Raw genomic sequence first — 12,660 nt, 5'->3', positions numbered from 1 at the left:
AATATCCAATTATCAGGCTCTCTATAAGGGCTACATAGGTAACCTACCACTTAGCAGCCAATAGCAGGAGGAGATAGGTTTCTGGGAGCTGATCCAATTCTGTGAGGTCAGCCTGCAGTGTGATTACAAAGCTGGCTTGCAAGCCAGCCCCGGGGGAGACGGCGCCTGAACTCGCGATTTGCACGATGCTCTGTGTGTTTTTTTTCTTTTTTGCTGCCCAGAAATAAATGCAGTTTGAAACATGCTGCTGCCTGCTTGGGACTCTGTTGCATTTCTGGGGGCCATATGGGAGGTGTTGGGGCCTCCCATAGCTGGTGAGGGTATGGCTGCTGGCCCCACACTGCCATGGGGGGGGGGGGTCCAGTTTCTCCCCAACAATACGTTTAAACCAAACCCCAGCCCCACACATAAAATACTGTGTATCCTTTCACAGCTTTTGCAAAAGTGGATTTACACATGTGCTTGTGAGCTTGAGTTTATTTTGCAAACGCAGATTCTTGGACATTCATTTTCTGAAAGCTCTTACAAATCCGGTCAATATCAGAATACAGAAAGATGCTGGAAATAGTTTTCTTTGTAGTTGATGCATAGCCAGGGAGAAAGAGCTTTCCTTTGAAGTGCTCTGCGTATGTTTAATTTGTTTACAAAGTAAATGTTGAATGTGGCCTGAATAATTCCTGCTTTTCATAGACTTTATTTGGCACAACAATGCTGTTCAGGGAGGAATGGCCCTCATTTGATGATCTTCAGCCTGAATATAGATGAACATGGCTTGGTTTTATGGAACCAAACTGTGTGCGGGTTAAATATGAAAATAGCACCAGTGGAATTTTACTTTTGCAGTGTTATGTTTTTGAAGTGACAGCACAGCAGCGCTGAGCCATTCTGCCTTTGAATTCCTATTTTTGTTGCCTATGAAGAAAATAAATGAAGCCATTCTCGGGGTGTCTGTGCTCCATCTCGCCCCAGATGTGCTCAGCAGACACAGCGCAGCCATGATTTCCGTAACTGCAAAAATCCAGTTTTGATGCAAGGGAATATGTGATCAGCAGCCACAGTGCTGCCATTACTTCTGTAACTGATAAAATGCACTTTTGTGATGCAGGGAGTTCTGTTGGGCTGGTAAATGTACTCCACAGTCACAGAATGCAAAGCAAAAACTAGGACTGTATAAGCACCAAACATATGCATAGATTTGTCAACCGGAATCAAATGCATAAACCATTCAAACATTTTGGGACACCCCCTCTAATTTGTCCCCCTCTTAGCGAAAGAGCACCACACTTTGCAGACACATTTGAAGTTCGGTCTGAAATTATATTGCATAAGTTCATGCATTTTCATTGAATGGCGCCAGAGTTATAGCCTTCCAATAACTGCTTTTCATCAACCCAATGATGCAGAAATGTGCATGGATGTCCTCAAACATTTGTCAAGTTCACGAACATCCCAGCAATGTCCTCGAACATGTGAGAAGTTCGCGAACTTCAGAGAAGAAAAAACACCACGTTTTTGGCTTTTTATGGCCATATGCCATCCCATCCTCATCACCCCTCACATCCCACAGATTGCTTAATTAGTTTGTAATGTGTTTTTTATGTGTTTTTAACATGATGTTCGTGGACTTCGGGCGCAGTCTACGAATCCAACATGGCATCTGTTTCAAACATTTAGCCGCACCTCACATTTTTCATTGACCAATCAGCGTGCGTGTTTGATGTCTGAGAACACTACGCCTTCCTCTGAAAGGTCCAGTGGTGTCTGGACACCGCGGACCGGACACAGACATCACTAATTATTGTTGACCTACTTTTTGTAATTTTAAAAAAAACTATTGTGCAGCGGTTTGGGCTGTAGGTGTGAGCACACATTTTTTTTCTCCCTTATGTCTATGAGAATTTCAAAAGTTTTGCGACTCCCCCCCGTAACTTTGTCTCCCCTTGTTGAAACTGCATTAAACTTTGCAAAATCATTCCGAGGTGGCCATATACTTTATTGCAAAGTTTGACGAGGATTCTATTGAGCAACTTACCCATAACTACAGAGCTGCTACTGCAGGCTGTGCAATGTATGATCCAGAACAGCTCTCCAGTTGTAGCACTCAGACTTCTTGTATTTGTTTTTGTATTTATTTTGTTTATATAGCACTTTCATCCAAAGTGCTTTACATTAAAACAACAGAATACATAGAACAATATAACAGTAGAAGCAATTTACAATAATGAATCGAACCAATAAAAACAGTAAGTAGAGCAATTAATCTGTTGAGGAAGGGGGAAGGGGATAAGGAAGGAAGAAGGAGGGAAAAACAGGAGGGGAATAGGGTGAAAATGAGGGAGGATAAGGGAAGAGGAAGGAAGAGAGGATCATAGGGAAGATTCAAAGGAAGGGGAGAGAATGCGAGGTGAAGAAGGTTTCTTGGCGGGGAATGGAGAAGGAGAGATTTCAGGGAAGAGCGAAGGAGAAAAAGGTAGGTATGGAGTGGATTGAGAGAGATAAGGCATTCCAGCGCAGGGCGCTAGGAGCAGAAAGAAGCGGAAATGGGAGGAAGCACACAGGGAAGGGGGACAGTGAGAAGGAAGTGGTCGGCGGAACAGAGGGAGTGGGAGAAATTATAGAAAGAGAGAAGAGAGGAGAGATAAGGGGGAGCCAAGTCATGGAGAGACTCAAAGACTAGACAGAGGAAATTAAATTTAAGTTGGGAGTGGAAGTGAAGCGGGTTCCAAGGGTGCTGTTGGAGATTACTGCAAATGATGTTATAGAGACACATGTAGCCAGTATCCTAAGGACTACTATTACGTACCCATAAATACATTCAAATAGAAATAAGGCCTGGCATAAAATAGCTATTAATGCAAAAGTACACATGTATTCTCACCAATTGATCCATAAAAATAACCAACATGAATGTTAATAAGAACTTTTGTTCCTTACGATGGAACTTTCCACGCCACACGCTCCATCCCAATGCTGGGATTTCATCAGGCAAAGTTACTCATTCACATAGAGGGCTGTCTTTTATTTCTGCTTGCAACTCATCCGTTTCTCTTGGGTCAGAATCATGTGATCACAGATGCAGTCCTGGTAATGAACCATCCTAAAACGGTGCTCATCTTAGCTCATAAAATACCGCTCTATATAAACCTCTATTCTTTGTATTCAAAAGAGCTTGTAATTATCGCTCTCTACTTTTGATAGCTTGAAACCTGGTTGTTCATTTATGACTCAACAGCCTTAACAACAAATGTTGAAACATTTACATTCACATCTACAAACATATAATTTAGAGCTAATATACCAGCAACTCGTCTAAGGAAATATATAAGCCCAAAAGTATGACCGCAAAAATCACAGACTACATTCATACAGTTTTAATCATTTGGCAAAATCCTGCCACAGTGGGCTTGAAAATATGTCATAATATGCACATGATTATATAATCTAACATCACTAATATTTTTTTTTTTTATATGCACTTAATACCAAAGCGCGGTTTCTAAGCGTGGGATCGGGATTCAAACATATGTTGCCCTGTGTTGTCTTGCTTCCGAGACATACACATTGCCCTTGAGCTAACCTTCCTCCCCATGAAGCAGAAAGTACAATATTGTGAAAATGACATCATATAATTTTTTCCAAAAATGTGATCAATAAAGTGTATGTGTGCAAATACTACTGACATACAAATATATTTTGTGATGATCTCAACAAAATCTATCTGTTGTCCAATAAAGTGCAGATAGGCTTAACATACTGACATAAAACTCCTAAAATGGACAACTAAATAATTGACAACCAAAGTTATACAATTCTTGTTGAACAAAGTGCAGAAGTGCATAGAATACTAGTTTATTTCAAAGAACTGACCCTGTTCAATAAAGTGCAGACATGCTTACAATACTGACATTCATATACCGATTTTAAACACCAATTACTATTCTTGTATCTTATTGTGCAAATAAATTCACGATCTTGACATAAGAATGCCAACTCTAGACCAATCTTCTTGATGGGTCAAGAACAATGGGGGTCATTACGACCCTGGCGTTAAGGGTTTAACGGCGCCGTAAAAAGGTGTTGGCGCCATTAAACCCTTAATGCTTGATTACGAGGTCCCTTTGCGGGACCCGACCTTAACGCCTGTTTTTACCAGCTGTTAAAGTAGGGTGCCGCAAAGGGACCTCGGTGCTAATTACGGTACCTCAATTTGCGGTACGGTACTTAGCGCCTTCCCCAGTCCCATTGAGCCCTATGGGGCGAAAATGGGAATGGAGAAGGGCCATGGTGAAATGAGGAAATACCACCCCGCCAACCTTGGAATGGGGCGGTATTTCCCCATTCCACCATGGCGGACTCGTTACAACACCGGCACCAACCAAGGTGCTAATAGTGCCATGGTTTAGCGCCGGGGTTGTGATGAGGGCCAATGTGTCTGTAAAATACATTGGAAATCTCTTGTGATATTGATCCACTTAGTATCAACTCTCAAACCAGCAGCAACCACAAACCACTACAATGCAACCATTACCGGTTTGAGATGCCTGGTCAAACCATCCTGATTTTTTTATTTTTCTAATCATATAGGTGAATAGCTAATTCCTCATCCAATTTCCTGAGCCTGCGTTCTCTATTACCTTTCCTTCTATGTTCAGGTCATGGGCTTATGTGGTTATCCATCCAGTAGTTTTTTTAATATTCAATGGGGAAGGAGGTGCACCCTGCTCTCAAAAAACAAGCTGTATCTCCAATGGTGCTTTGCAGCAGAGAGGCTTATCAAAAATGAAAAGTCACCAATAAATTTCATCAAGCTAGAGGTGGGGAGGGAGAAAGAGTATACTGTGTGAAATTGGAGAGTTGGTCTGGGGAGCCAGTTAGAGTTTGAACATTTTCAGATTATCGGGGGAATACCATTGAAATATTGTGAAATTACTGTGGCTAAAAGACTTGCGCAAAAAATAAAAAGCATCACATGAAGCATTTGTGATATCATCTTTGATATTGTGGGTGTTGGTCTTAGCAGTGTTCGCATAGCTTACCATAACTGGTACATTCCTTGGGTCTTACAATTTTACTTGTAAACATAACGTCCCTTTAACAAAGTTTTTTCACTGAATTTCATTGGTTTTTATTAGTGCAACTTAACCATAACATCCCTTTAACAACGTGTTTCACGGAATTTCATATTAGTGCAACTTAACCATGATGTCCCTTCAACAATGTTTTTTCACTGAATTTCATAGGTTTTTAGCAGTGCACCCCAATTTCCTACATGTTCTTTATACCTATTTTTAATGATTACACCTATAAATCACACTCCCCATCAATGTAGCAGCTCTATCATCCATGGCCAGTACAAAAGACTGTGGACAGAAGGTAGCATCAATAAAACCCAGAAACAGATGGGACAACACTTCAAATAACATAAGAAAAACATATACATACATCAACATTACTACTCTTAACTACACCCAAACATACATCTTTATACAATTCAACATTTGCAAATGTAAACATTAATTTGTTATGTAGCACACAATATTATGGAATATACCAAACACAAAGCATAACTGTACATCTCATGTACACCGCATATTACCAGTGAAGTACAGTGAAGTACAACTCTACATACTCACTGAGATACAACAATAACAGATTGAAAATATTATCTTAACAAATAGTAAGTACACTTTATTTATTTCTCTATTATTACCATTCTTTATATAAATATTTCGCATAAGCATTTATTTTGACACAAATGGAATACACACTTGATTGGCTAGAAGAGTACTTTCATAAAGAAGAAATTAATGATGACTACATCTCTAATAGTAAGCAATACATGTTTGAATGCAAACACAAGGAGCAACATATACATAGCTTATTGAAATATTAATTTCTTATTTTTTTTTACAGTACAAACCACACCACAGAGTAATCATGGAGAGCCTCAACAACCACACAGATAATCCCAATCTCCAACTGTACAGAATGAAATCATGAACTTGTCTTTACAAATAGATGAACTTGGCAATGACTTTAAAGAACTTGTAATGTATTTTCAAAGTCATGTCATTAGAAATCTTGATTATCACTGTCCTACTTGTTTATGTTCAGGGGCGGATAGGCCCCTCGGGCTTTCGGTCCGTGGCTGGGCAGATATCGTCCCTGGGGAGTGGCGGCCAGTTTCTGGACATGCCTGGGCCAGTTTGGAATAAAAACACATTGAAAAACAATATTTATTTTGTCTTTTTTTTTCTTTCAAAAAGCCTTTGATCCTTCTTAGGTCGATAAGAGTGCCAACACAGTTTAGGTGATATTGTATGTATATTTGTTCTATAAAAAAGAGCTTAAGCGTAAGTGCTATACAATAACATATTATCATTTGGCCTTGGACGTCTGCTTGGATTCACAGTAATTTAGTGTACTTGGGAACAATGCTATTTGATGCAACTTCCTGTTTCATCATGGGGTGAAAGGTCGGGTTTCATCGCTTCCCGGGATGTCACTTTGGGGTGGGGTCAAATGACATCACTTCCGGTGATGCCATCAGAGGTCAAGGCTTGCAAGGGGTGGGCCACTTTTTTGAGGCAAGAGGTGGGCCACTTTGTTTTGGGTGACCGGGCCTATTTCTTGGACCAGTCCGACCCTGTTCATGTTCCATTTTCCACCAGCAGACACCTCAATCAGATCCAGAAAACATAAATGACAGACAGTTTTCCCTCCCTCTCCTGATGATGACTTTATAAGACCTACACATACTCCTATGTATGTTTCCCATTGTGATTCCCCTTCCCTTTCTTAAATTGTAATTTTTTTATCTTATAAATATTTTGTATTATTGTATTGTAAAAAATAAAAAATGTAAAACTCCAATCAGTAGTCCGCGGACTACATATATATGTTTGTGTTCAATTACGCAATGTCTGACGTTTGAAGATGTCACGCTTAGTCTGGACATGTTCGGTCTCGCATGACACATTTGTAATTAGTCCACGAATGTACCTGCCCGATTGCGGACGTCACCATACATGCGCTCGTTGGATTTCGCTGCCATGGTCCACGGATATCACTGCAGGGTCACAGATGTCCCTGGATGTCATCATGTGACAGCTCCGATACGGCGTAATTAATTGTCTGTGTTCTGTGTCCAAACTTTGCAGACATTTCAGGAGGTTTCAAGAGAAACCTTCTTCATTCCTAGCAGTAATCTTAACTTTTCTGTCAACTTTAAACAACTTTTTATATAGATTTTCCATGCTCCCAAACGTCTTAATACACTGCAGATGGTCGCAAACATCACAATGTGTCCGTGCCTATGCGGTGTGATGACGTGTCCGTGATCAGAGTCTGTGCTCCGTGGACATTTTGAAACTGCAGTTTCAGCTGATCTAGGAAGTTTGAAGTTGAAAGTTTACCCTTCCAGAGCTCCTAGTGCCCTTCTTAGTTGATCTCTCAACTTATCAGAGCTTTCCAAGGTTTATTTTAAACTCCTTAGTCTGTGGTGTAAGGAAGGCATAGTATCAAAGTAACACCCGTGACCACAGTTCAAGGGTATTTATTGAACTTGATCAAGGGTGTGATGAACGCATATCGAAACCAATTCTAAGATGGGAGCAAGAAAAGACCATCAAATAATAATAATGCAGTCCTAGTGGAGTCTTGTCAAAATAAAAAGGGCCTATACTAAAAAACCTATTGCCAATCCTTACCGCTAAGGGTTCCATGTAATAATGTCCCTGCAAAAATGTCTACTGACAAAAAAGTCACAATTATTTGCTGAGGCATTATTAAATTGAACATGCGGGGGACACCCCTGCAGCCCCCCCACTTTTTATTTATTTTACAAGGGGATCAGGGGACATCCCCGCAACCCGTCCCCATTCATAATGTCACCATAAATAATGTTGCAAATGGCTTTTCCTGGTGACATTATGTTTGGGAACATTATGTATGGGAACATTATTACCTTATACCCCGCTAAGTTCCAAATAGTGTTGGGTAATGTTCATGAAAAAGAAAGAAGTGCTCACAAAAGGACAAGTTAGAGGTTCAGGCCATTGGCCTCCTTTCTTCGCATATTTAGCACGGGACAAGGCAGTTCACTCAAGCATAGCACACTCTTGGGCTTCTTCAGCATGAGGACAAAGTTCCTTTACAAATACCAGGATCTTCTATGCCCAAGTCTCTCAAGTTATCAAAAGTCTCCTGCTGCAGAGGGCCTGATGAATAAAACAAACAAAATGTTCCTTTCCAAGTAATCAAGTAGCGCAATTCACTCTTCAACCTGGATCCCCTTCTGCCGGGCTCAGATCCCTTTTTCTGCCACAATTCCTTCTCGGATGACTCACAGTTCACCATGGATCCCCCTCAATTGGGCTAAGATCAACTTTTCACAATTAGTCTCCCTCAGCCAGGCCTGGACCAATTACAGTTTGTTTGCTATTGAAGACTTTAAAATGTGCACACGATTTGGCTTGACCCATTGCCCGACCACTACAATGTTACAGTTCACAATTTTACACTCTCAGTTGGTTACTAAACAGAGACCCTCGAGTGGGCAGCCTCGTGGTGCTGGACCACTCTGTATCCGGTACCTATTTCAGTTTCATAAAGATCAATCATATACAAGTCATCTTTCCTCATATGATGTTGCCGCTTGCAAACTTGATCATAACACAGTCCGGTCTGCTATCAGTCTCTCCGACTCCCTGGCTTTGCTGAATGAACTGGCTGCTTTGTTGTTGGAGCTGAGTACTACAGCTGCAATCACTTCTCTCTGCCAAAGCTATCAATGCAGAAGGGCCCTGTGTAGCTTCTACATGCACTGCTCAATTCTTCATCTGTAATTCCCGGTCTTATGTTTCTTTTCCTCAAGGCCTCTTGAAAGTCGCGGTTCTTCTCCAAAAAGGTCAAGGGTAGTTCCCTTCTTGCAGCCCTCTATGGTCGTACCGCTTTTCTCCTCAGTTTAAACTGTCATCTCGGAATTGCTGCTTCCTAATGCGTTTTGCCTTGCTCAGAGTGTGCCTCCATGCTCAGCCTTGATCTGTGTGGGGAAGTGTAATGGGAGTCAGGTGTTTGTAATTATCAGTAATTGCCTGACTATGCTTGACCCTTATGTTGGGACATGTCTGGTATATGCCTCTGGTGTTAGTCTATTGTCTCTCACACTGAATTGTTTGTGAGAAAGTGTTTGCGTCGGAAAAGGGTGGGGGGGTAGGTTGAGTTCCTAGGTATCCGACCTGGTAGGATGGAGAAAAGGTGTTATTGGGAAGGGGATACCACATCCCCCCTCCATTTTCCCACTTCCACTCCCTGGGAGCCCCTCATCCAAGTGATCCTCCTGCACTGGTCCACCCACAGGAACAGTCCTCATAGCGTTCAATGAAAAAATGGGTTCACTGTCAGAGTGCAGGAACAAGATTCATTATCAGGGTGCAGGAGTTCCATTTCCCCAGCATCCCTCAAGATATTTCCCTTTGTTTTATATACCATTTGTTATTTTAGACTATCATGTTGAGCAACCCCAGGTATTACAACTCCTTGTAACCCACCCATCAAACCAGTAGCGCTATTATTTGCACTATGCTGTCTTTCCAGATGGTATGGACTTTCTTGCTCTTGGTCCACATTTAATGATTGACTAAATATAGCACGGACTTGTTTTTACTTTTGAATCATTACTACATTTCTGTTACATACACTTCTTTGGTTACTTTATTACTTTAGTGCCTGAGCACAATCCACCAGACCCTATATAACAATACTCCTATCTACTTAATTATTAAGATAATGCAATTTTCTTTCTTTTACATGTCTTTCCATTTATTAGCACATACGTTAAATTAGGACTACCCTTGAAATCATAAATAGCTATTGTTGCCTTCTCACACATGTTCAGGAGAACTCCACATACATTCTCTGACTGATTTATGCTATATTTTTTTCCTTTTGGTCACAAAGTATTATGTACTAGGGCATTGAAATGCACAGTGTCTGTACAATGTTTAAATGGATGAATCCCTGTAGACTACAAAGGGACACTAGATGTGTGATTTCACAATGTTTGATTTGCAAGCCTATTGGAGCTATGTCTAATAATACCCTTTTACTTGATTTTCTTTGCTTCATCTATGTATATACCATGTTCAACAACAGTTCCACAAAGGCTTCTATAGAAGAGGATTGTCCTCGAAACACGTCAAGCCGATCAAAGTGGAGTCTCTGTTAACCATGGTAATGTGGACAATGTATTTTTATCTTGATTGCTTTTGCTTCAACTATTATTTATGAATAGATGAGAGACCACTCTCTCCTTTTATACCACTATCACAATCTTGCCTTGATTCCAATAAGGAACACTAGTATGTAATGTGTCTCTCTACAAAACCCTTTAATAGAGCGCTGAAATCTCTACTTTAAACAATTACACCCTTGCTGCGTATGCCCAGAGTGTGCAGGGGAAGGGAGGACTCCAATCTTGGGTCCTCCTCCTTTGTTAAAGAATCAACCCTAACCACGATAGCAGTATGTCCTCTTGAGGGGAGTAGTTTGACAATAAAGTCTGTAGAGACTTGAAACCATGGTCGTGTAGGTGGAGTTTTTTGTTGAAGACGACCCAATGGTTGTGCTTTTGAGTATTTGCTCTAAGCACAAGTGGGGCAAGTAAGGATGTAGCTCTGCACATCCTTCTTAAGGGACAGCCACCAAAAGGAACAGTTTATCAATTTGAGTGTTGCAGCGATACCATTATGACCTGCAGTTTTAAGATCATGATGTTAAAACTGAATTATATAGTGTCTCCTTATTATGATTATTGTCCTAATCCCATTCATGATACACGGAATTGCATTTGGAGCAGGTGGCAGGCCAGTTTGTCGGAGGATTAATCTGAAGTCTGCCAATTCTGTTCAGCGACTCTGCACTTACGTTTCAAAGAAGCTAGATCTGAGTCATACCATCCAGTGCACTTCGAGGCAGGTGTATCCTCATGACAGGGGAAAAGATGTCAAGGGTGTCAGAGATGGAGAGGTGAAGGTTATGAGGACAGAGTCAGAGCGAGAGTCAGAAGCATGGGTCACAGGGGGATGAAAGTGGAGGCAAAGACAGCAACTGATACTCGCTTCATCAGATGAATGATGGCGAGGGAGGTTGGCAGTGCAGGAGGTGGCTCAGACAGAAGGCCGAGGAGGCCCCAAGTGGGATAAGAGGGGAGAGTGGTCAGACCAAGAAAGGGGGGAGGTGAACAGGTTAGAGATAAAGATGTCACCAGCGATGAAGGCATCCAGAGTGTGTCTGGCTGAGTGGGTCAGACCGGAAGGAAGAATGATAAGAGAGAGGGAGTCACAGAGGTCACATAACCTTGCAGTGACTGGTTCAGGTGAGTGAAGGTGGATATTAAAGTCACTGAGGTGTTTGGAAGTGGAGGTCAAAAGGGAGGAGGTGAGGACAGCCTATTCAGAGAAGAAGTAAGTGATAGGGCGAGGGGGCATGTAGATGGTAGTGAGCATGAGTGAGAGAGTAGGTAAGACCCTGAGCCTACAGGCAAGTCATTCAAAAGAGGTGTAGGATTGAGTAGGTAAGAAGCAGGGACCCACTCTGGGAAAATCAGGGCTACTCCACCTTCAGGCTAGTTGGGGATGGGTTTGGAGAGGTGTTTGTAGCCCTTATGAAGTAGAGTATCATGGGCAGTGATGGAGCTTGCACTGAACCACATCTTGGTAAGGACAAGGATGTTGAGGTCAAAGTCTTTAAGAAGGAGCCAGATGTCAGAGTAGTGTACAAAACAAGCATTCGAAGTAGTGAACTGAAGCTGATTACCACCTTTGAAAGTTTTCTGAGGGGGGTATAGAAGCATGGTACTCCCACGAGTGGTGGTGGAGAGGTTACTGAGGATGAAGGATGGGTAGCAGAAGAAGGTAGGACGTTATTGAGAGAGGACAGGCGCAGATCAAGGCGGATATAGATGGGTTGAGAACTTTGCGCCATGATAGTGCCATAGTAATAGACATTTATGATGCCCCTAGAGGATGAGAATTATGCCAAGAATACTTCCCATCTAGTGCCACCATTATTGAGTGAAGAGGAGTAAGGGGAGGGAGTGGAGACCAAGTGGGGAGTCATAGGTCTGGAAAGGGGACAGAAAAGAGGATGTCAGTAATGGACTGACAGTAAGTAGCTTTGACGTAGGTGTCAGCAATAGGAAGGCTGGGTTTTTCTCTTCCAGACTTCATGAGAGAGATAGGATAGGTGATAAAGTAGCAGTTAGAATAGATGGGGGATATAAATAGCATCATGTGAGTGATGGGAGAGCGAGGGGGGGAGACACATTGGGGCACTGCACAGTGCACAAATAAACTCACATGGTGGCCTAGCAGCTAAGCAGGCACAGCTGAAGGGGGTATTTTGAACAGGATGTGCACAAGGTATCAGGATTTTAAGTGGCCAGACTGAGTGAAAACTAAAATGCAGCAGAAAACAATTAGATCGAGATGCAATTTCCCTACAGCATACTATCAATGCAAGGCCACGGTTGTAGTTAGAAGGCAATGATTATCAAACACACCTGAAGAATGGCAGCATTTTACAGGGCACCAGATGCATAAGCACACCTAGATTTGAAAATCAAACACACATGTAAAAAGACATCATTTTAAAGGGCAG

This window comes from Ambystoma mexicanum, chromosome 8 (genome assembly GCF_040938575.1).
Source record: "Ambystoma mexicanum isolate Mex_15411 chromosome 8, UKY_AmexF1_1, whole genome shotgun sequence".
Taxonomy (NCBI): Eukaryota; Metazoa; Chordata; class Amphibia; order Caudata; family Ambystomatidae; genus Ambystoma; species Ambystoma mexicanum.
Note: the sequence above shows the minus strand (reverse complement) of the source record.